Source organism: Papio anubis, unplaced genomic scaffold (assembly GCF_008728515.1).
Source record: "Papio anubis isolate 15944 unplaced genomic scaffold, Panubis1.0 scaffold2026, whole genome shotgun sequence".
Lineage (NCBI taxonomy): Eukaryota > Metazoa > Chordata > Mammalia > Primates > Cercopithecidae > Papio > Papio anubis.
Window position 1 is genome coordinate 1 of NW_022162051.1, and position 8,369 is coordinate 8,369.

Below are 8,369 nucleotides of genomic sequence, written 5' to 3' on the forward strand. Positions count from 1 at the left end.
AGAAATTGAGGTGTGCAGTAAACATGTAAAAAGATTCTTAGTAATAAGCACATGGATGCAAATAAAAATCATCATGGAAGGTTACTTTTAAAACTGGTTCTATCATTGCCTCACTTTATATATTACAGAGTTATACATACTACTTCGTAAGGTAACTTTACTCTTCGAAACTAAAGTCCATGTGAAATACTGGTGAGCATTTTTTTGAAGGCCAGACTAGGAGGAGGTGGGAAGAAGTCAGACTCCGCCTGTGGACAGAGGCTAACCTTGGCAGAAGCCAAAACGGTCAGGCAGTGTTGTGTAAACATGATCGTTCAAGAGGAGCGGAAGAGCAAGGTGATTTGTGAAAGAGATTTATTAGACAATGAAACACATTTATACCTCTATTTCATAAAAGTCTGCTGTTTGTAAGCTCGTGCTCCTGATTTTTGTTTCTATACATAGAGAAAGCAGGGCCTTGGCAGGTTGGATCAGGCAGCCGAGCACAGAGCAGGGAGCCCTGGGCAGTGGCCCCAGCTCTCAGCTGGCCTGTTCATGGGGCCATGGTAGGTCTACAGCGTGGGGTGGGCCCGCAGCGTGGGGTGGGCCTGCAGCGTGGGGTGGGCCTGCCGTCCACAGCCAGGAAAATGAACTTAGTGGACACAGTAAAATTTTGAAACAGGACGTTTTAGAGCTAGTTTCTATCATAGCTTTTAGTAAATGCTCTTTTGCAAAACGTTTTTCTGATGTGTGTTTTGTTTTCTAATCTGATAATGCATATTTCACACATTCTGGTCTTTAACCAATGGAAATTAGAGAACTAAACTTAATATAGTCTGTGTTCATGGAAAGAGCTTGGGATTTGTTCTCAGAAAATTTCAGTTGCAACAGCTTGTTCACATAGGGGAACTTCCATCACAGTGACTATAGGAGTAAGAATAAAAGCTGTGTTTAATTTCCCAGAGTTCATTATGAATACATGAGAAAATGGATGTTAAAACCTTGTAATTAAAATGTAAAGTTAAGTGCAACGTTTTCAAGTGAGCGATTTCCAGAGGTGCTTTTCTAAGTTCTTGAATGCCTCTGCCTTTCCTGAGGAGGCTGCGCCGTGGCCTGTTGGTGTCTTTGGCAGGGGGTGAGTGCAGGGTTCCTGTTGTGGGTCCTTTATTCTCAAGAAGGCAGTGCCTGTTTTCCCGTCTCCTGCCTGCTCAGACTGTTCCCCTGCGCAGAGAGACCGGCCTGTTTGAGCTGCGGCTGTGTAGCCTGCGCTGGCCGGTCTGGCCGCACTCACACTGTTTGCTGATCAGCACTTGAAGTGTGTCCATCGTAGCTGAGACACTGAATATTTTATCTGTTTAATTTTTATTAATTAAAATGCAGGTTTAAAAACTTGATTCTGTTATTAGACAGCATTTAAGTATGTTTAGAATAACATGGCCACGTGAGTCTACTTTGTCAACTGTGTATTTTATGAGTCTAAGTGCAGATCAGATATTTTCAATGCAAATTCCACTTTCCAAATTGAAATGTGCCGCATATATACGCTACCCTGATGGTTTTTGAGGACTTAATATGAAATAACCTATGTAAAATATCTCAATTTTTCTTATATTGATTTGATGTTGAAATGGTAATATTTTCAATCTGTTCGGATAAGTATGAGACATTAGTAAAATTATTTTTATTTTTTGAGATGGAGTCTTGCTCTGTTGCACAGGCTGGAGTGCAGTGGTGCAATCTTGGTTCACTGCAACTTCCGCCTCTTGGGTTCAAGTGATTCTCCTGCCTCTGCCTCCCGAGCAGCTGGGAGTACAGGTGTACATCACCACGCCTGGCTGATTTTTGTATTTTTGTAGAGACAGAGTTTCACCATGTTGGCCAGGCTGGTCTCAAACTCCTGACCTCAAGTAATCTGCCCGCCTTGGCCTCCCAAAGTGCTGGGATTATAGGCATGAGCCACTGTACCCGGCCATTATTACAATTAATTTGATGCGGTTTTTTGTTTGTTTTGTTTTGTTTTTTTCCCCCGAGATGGAGCCTCACTCTGTTGCCCGGACTGGATTGCGGTGGCGCGATCTCAGCTCACTGCAGGCTCTGCCTCCTGGGTTCAAATGATTCTCCTGCCTCAACCTCCTGAGTGGCTGGGACTAAAGATGCGTGCCACCATACCTGGCTAACTTTTGTACTTTTAGTAGAGATGGGGTTTCACCGTGTTGGCTGGGGTGGTCTTGAACTCCCAACCTCAGTTAATCTGCCTGCCTCGGCTTCCCAAAGTGTTGGGATTGGGTGTGAGCCACGCTTCCTGGCCATATTTTATTAAGACAGCTAGAACATGTTGAATTGCACCTGTAAAACTCCACTGTTCCACCAGGCGGGTGGCTCCTGTGCCACACAGGATTTGTCCTGTATGCATCTTTATGCGTGTGACTTTTGGTTCCTTTGGCACGTAGGGGTCCCGTGTGGGACATTGAGTTCCCTGGATTGATTTATAATAAGGATGTACCTACTAAAAAGTACAAAATAAGAATGAAACAAACATAGTTATCTCACCAAAGAATTTTTGGAAAGTAGAAAGAAAAATGCATTCACTGCTTTCAGTAGCCAATAGTCCAGACCGTTTTATGGCGTGGATGAAATGTGTCCGTGTCCCACACAGATGAACTTTATTTCCCTCCTGTAAGTGTTTGTGATCGAAGAATTCTTGATGTGTTGACTTGGCGGATGCGGTTCTTGAACAGTAGTTTCTCTAAAGATTGTAAGAGACTTTTGGATACATTTCATGTATGTCCTTTTTTCCCTTGGAAGACCTGGGTTGAAGAAATTACGCGCTAAAAATAAGCTGTGAAACGGATTTCAGAGTAACTCTTTAGTTACGGCTGGCCAGAAGCCACAGAACACCATTCCATTTGAAAATAGAAGCTGTGAAGTTTGTAAGTAAGTGAACTAACAAATTACATTTTGATTGTGAAATACAAATTTTTATAAAGGCGAAATAAATTAAAATATCACTGTATTGTATTACCGTCTCTTCCCTCCTTCAGGTGTAGCTTCCATCGCGAGATTCCTAGCCCTGTTTCTTGTGTTACAGTGGGGTTCTCAGGCAGGTTATCAGCTAGGCTGAAGGTATTCGAGATGAGTGTGAGTGAGCCCAGTGGGGAGGCGCATCCTTGCTGCAATGTGTGATGAGGGCCTGTGGTGGCTGTGGGATTCCAAAGCCTGGCTCCTCTGTCTCCACATAACTTCTGTCCTTACTGACACTGCTGGTAGTTTTCTGGAGTAATGCGCCACAGGGCAAATTAAGTTGACAAACCATATGTTTGCACATGGTGGGCAGGGTTTAGGGACTGACATATAACTGCAGATGTGGCAGAGAGAGTCACTTGCAGTAGCCTGGCTCAGCCGAGTGTCTGGAATTCAGGCCCGGTTTGGCTCTCCCTCCCCTCCATGTTGCCCTGCCTGTCTGATTTGCTTTCACACTGTGAGTTACTCCCTTGACTCTGAAGTGCTGGGATTACAGGCATGTGAAGGCGCCCCGCAGCCAGAGCCAGCCTTTGATGAGGTCCACCCAGCTCCCAGCCGGATCCTCCCAAAGGATGCGCCACCATCTTTGGTTTCAAAGCCAAGCGGGGTCCGTCTTCGGTGTAAACCACTTTGCATTTCTTTTTCTGCTTTTTCATTCCTTGGGGATAATGATTAACTTATTTGCCAGCCCTGGGCATGTCTTTTTATTTACTTTCTTATGTTTATTTTTGGATGGAGTCTCACTCTGTCCCTTAGGCTGGAATGGATGGCGGGATCTGGGTTCACTGCAACCTCCAGCTGCCGGGTGCGAGTGATTCTCCTGCCTAAGCCTCCTGAGTAGCTGGGACTACAGGTGTGCACCACTATGCCCAGCTAATTTTTACATTTTTAGTAGAGACGGGATGTTGCAATATTGGCCAGGCGGTTCTCCTGGCCTCAAGTGATCCTCTTACTTCGGCCTCCCAAAGTGCTGGGATTACAGGTGTGAGCCACCATGCCCGGCCTTTATTTACTTTCTATATCTCACCTATTACTGCTGCAGGTTGCAGAAGAGAGGATGCCCTCAACCCTAACCTCTCCAAACCATCCCAAAGGGGACGTCTGCTCCACGTCAACAGTGTTGTTGTTTTTAAAGACCATCTGTCTGTCTACGTGCCAGATTATAGCAAAAGGATGTCGAGGGAGCAATATGAAAGCAAGCCTGAGAGTCCTGGAGAGAAGGTGACCAAGCTGCCTTCCGAGGTGGTCACTCTCTCAGACCCTGCCCTTCCTGCCTTGTTCCTCCAATTGTCAGATTTGCTATTGGGGCCCTCATGGGGGAGGAGGTGAGGCTGGACTGGGAGGGAGGTGGAGAAGCTGACAGAGGTTCTTTTGGATCTAGAATTGAGGCAGCAGTTCTAGCCAGGTCTGGAGGTGGGGGCTGTCCCGCAGCCCCCAAGGGAATGGTACTGATTCCAAAACGTGGCGAGAACTCCCTGGTCAGGAAAAGGAGGTGTTTGCTCCCTTGAATCACCTGAGCCCAGGCTGGAAGGCCCAAGGGGGAGGATGAGGCCAGCTCACTCCAGCTCCATCCCCTCCCTTTAACCGTGAGGTGGTCAGCCTCCCAGACTCCAGTGCCTTTTCCTAAGTGCCCTCCCTGCAAAGTCTGCACAGAGCCGCGCTCCCTTGCAGCAGCTCACCCCGTACTGTCTCGTCTTTCAGCAACCCCATGGGTTTGAACTTGAGATGATTCATTTTCCTAAAAGCCTCTTCGCGCTGAGGGAAGGCATGGGTGGCTCTGTGAGTTTTGAAGTGAGGGCTGCCTCTTCTCAGAGCTGCTGCGAGGGCCGGGGCCACCCTCCCAGGCGGTGTCTGTGGGCTGGGCAGCAGCTTTGCAGGCAGCCTGGGTCATCCCCACTGGTCTGGGAGGCTCAGGGACACCAGCTCCTACTCCCGATAGGGCCAAGGCACATTCCTTACCTAAGAGCTGACTGTCTTGAAGAGTGGACACAGAGGAGCCAGCAACCTGGGCGGTGTAGGCACCCGGGAGAACATCTGCAGCTCAGTCTCAGAGAGAAGTCTCCTCCAACACAGCTATTGTAGAGATGGGGAAACGGGGCCGAGAGGGAAGGGGGCTTGCCCAAATCACCAGGCCTGGAATGTTTTGAGCTTTGGGGGTGGATCTCCCAGGAAACGTGTTTTATGGCACCGCCGCCTCTGGTCACCCACCCCGAGGTGTGGCGGGCCTGGACAGCCAGCTTGACTGAGGGTCAGGCTACTGAAGCCAAACCTACTACTCAGGAAGGAGAATCAGACCTTCTCCAGACACAGTTGAAATCTGAGGACTCCCTTCTTTGGGCCTCAGTTTCCCCACCTGAATTCCAAGAACCCTTCTAGCTCCTACGTTCTGCGCCAAGCATTTCCTCTGAGCCCCAGTCAGCCTAGAGGACCAGGGCTACATCTTCCTTGGACAGAGACACACCATAGGGGCGGCAGGAGGTAGGGGTGGGGGTGGGCAAGGTTCCTGAAGGGAGGTGGAGCTGTCATCAGAGATGGTGTCCGCAGGCAGTGGGTGTGTCGTGGCTCTGCTACTACTTGGTGGTGAGCCTGGCGCATTTCTAACCCCACTCTGGACCTGGAACACTATCTGTTCTATGGAGATGAGATGCACCACCTGTGTTGGGGACTTGGATGTGTGTGGGGTTGCAGTGTTTTCTTAGGTGTGTGTTCCTGGGGCGGCCTGCACACCCCTTGAGAGATTTCTAGGCCCCACCCTTGCTCCCCACAGGTGGAATCTCAGGAATTGGAAGCCTAGAACACATTTGAGCATCCGGGTGGTCTGCAGGCATGAAGTGGAAAGGCACTAATAGCATGTGGCAAGTTCTTTTTATAAAGGTAAATTGGTAAGCTTTTCACTTCAAACAGCCAAATCTCACTTCCGCCTCATTGAGGAACTTTACCCAGTTGAAAGTCCGCTTTCCGGATGGAATCACTTTCCCAATAAGATTCTGTTAACTGTTGCTTTCTGTGTTTGTAATTCCAAAACAAAGGGAATCCTTTCATTTTTTCAATATAAATATTTGAAGTCGGTTTGCTTAGAGGCTAGTGCACAGTTTAAAGGAATTTTGGCTGGCTTCCTCTCAAGTCATATCAAACCCATTTCTGCCAGGGCAGTTTTCCAGGCAAGACCCTGGACAGAGGCTGGTGGGCCTCCTCATCAGAATCACTGGTCGGTGGAAGCTGACCCCTAGGGTGGCTTCTCTGTAACTGTCAGCCCAGTGGGCTTGGGATGTGACCCAAGGCGGCAGAGGGGAAGCTACCAGATCCTGGGCCCCGTCATCTGTGGGGAAAGGCCTGTGTCTTGTCTTCTGAGCCCAGCCGGCCTCACGAGGCATTCCATGGTTGGGAGGTAGGCATGTGCTGTGCCCAGCTGGGCTCTCCCTCACCACTTTTGGGGTGAGGCCGAGCATTCAGCCCAGCATCCTGCAGTTTATTCCCACCCTGCATCCCACTCCCACATACACACTCACAGTACAAACACAGGGACCAGTGCAACACACGCCCTGGACAACACCATTTCCAGCCTAAGGCAGGGCAGTGTCCTTACAGGAGACTAAGGGCACTAAAAAGGGAGGCTCAGGGACAGGAGGGAATCTCTGTGAAGGAAAGAGGCTCCTAGACCCAGTTCTGTCTCTGACTTGCTGGGTGCCTTGAAAGGCCTTTCCCTCTCTGGTCTCAGTTTCCTCAGCTGAAGTGGGGGAGTGGGCCAAAATGGTCTAGGTTCACTGGGGCTTACCTCCAAGTCAGAAACCTGTAGCTGGTGGTGAAGATGGGGAGAGGCCCTCAGGGTCAGCCCGAGATTCCTGAGGAGGCGGGACAGATAAGGTCAGAAACAAAACCCTGAGCACATCAGGTAGGCTCAGAGCTGGTCGTGAGCCCCAGCCTGCAGAGGGAGCCTGGGATCGGAGTCAAACACACACTGGTGGTGGGACTGGGGCTAGGGGTTAAGCCTCCTCCTACTGTTGGGGCTGGGGCCTGTGTAGCTGGTCACAGGCTGGCACCTTAGACATGCCAGACACACCTATGAAATGAGCAGTCAGTCCAAATAGATGCACTAAAGAAGGGCTGTGGGACGGACCCAGCTGTAGCCTGGGCTACAGACAGGCTTCCAGGGTACTCAAGCAGCTGGCCTCTGGGGTAGCAGCCCCGGGTGTGAGAGGCAGGACTCAGAATCTAGGCCAAGCCTCCACAGGAATCCCCTCTGGAGAGCCCGGGCACTCTGCAGGAAGGGCAGCAGGCAGCAGGTGCACCAGGAGCACGTTTCACAAGGTGCCCAATATTGCATCTGTTCAGATAGGCAGCGAATTGGAAAGTGGATGCAGTAGGCAGGGTGGCGGCTGCTCCCCACAGCCAGGAGTCCAGCCCAGCACCACCTGAGTCCACCTCTGTCCTGCTCAATTGGGTCATCCATGTTCTGGTCCCTCTGGTCCCACCCACAGAGGGAGGGCTTTGGGGCGACCAGGTGAGCTGGCCCTTGTGGGAGGATGTAACCGACTCCTGAGCCTGGCGAGCCAGGCAGCCTGGCACCAGCATCCCTACCCCCACCTCTCCAGCCCCCTCATTCCCTGATCCTCCCATCCACCCCCTGCCTCAGCAGTTTCCTCTGCTCACACTCATCTCTTTTCCTGCTCCCAGGCTCGCCTGGTCACGTGTCCTTCACTCTCCCCTGAGTCTCCCTCTTTCCAAGCGACCTCCACTCTACTTGACACATTCTCCGTTAGGACACCAGAGTACATAAGCTCAAGTCCCTGCACCTCACCTTTACTCCCAGACATGGGAGGGAGATGACATGAAGAACCAAACGCCACTTGGCAAGAGATCTGGGGTATGCAGAGGGGCAGATCTGAGGCTGTGGAAGCTCCAGGGACTCCCTGCAGGAGGCTGCATTTCAGCTGGCTATTGAATGTGGCTCTGAGCTGACACCTCTCCTTGAAGCTCCAGACCAGGAGCCAGCTGCCAGCTGGACCCTCCATTTGGTGTCTCGGTGAAACCTTGCACTCTGTGGGTCTAACTCTGAACCCAGAAAAGCTCCGCATCTCAGTCCTGTCTCTTCTTAAGGAAAGCCTATGACCCAGTTGTGCACCACACCCACATTTGAGTCAGGGGCTCCTGCCCCGCACTGTGAGTGCTCTGGAGAAGCCAGTGCCGAGAGGGAAAGAGCTCTGAATGTCAAACCATGAGTTTCAACTCCACCTCCAGCTCTGAGAGCTGTGGGTAGGGAAGGGCGCTAGTCCCGTGTGCTGTAGAAAGACCAGTCTGCCACTGTATGGCACATGGATGGCGGGGGCAGAGTGCAGGTGGAGAGAACAGAAGGTGGACAGGGCAGGGGA

At 50.6% G+C, this 8,369-nt stretch overlaps 1 pseudogene; it reads left to right on the plus strand.

Moving 5' to 3' along the window:
* The first annotated feature begins 542 nt into the window (after positions 1-542).
* LOC103875486 lies at positions 543-8,362 on the plus strand (annotated as a pseudogene).
* The last annotated feature ends 7 nt before the right edge of the window (positions 8,363-8,369 follow it).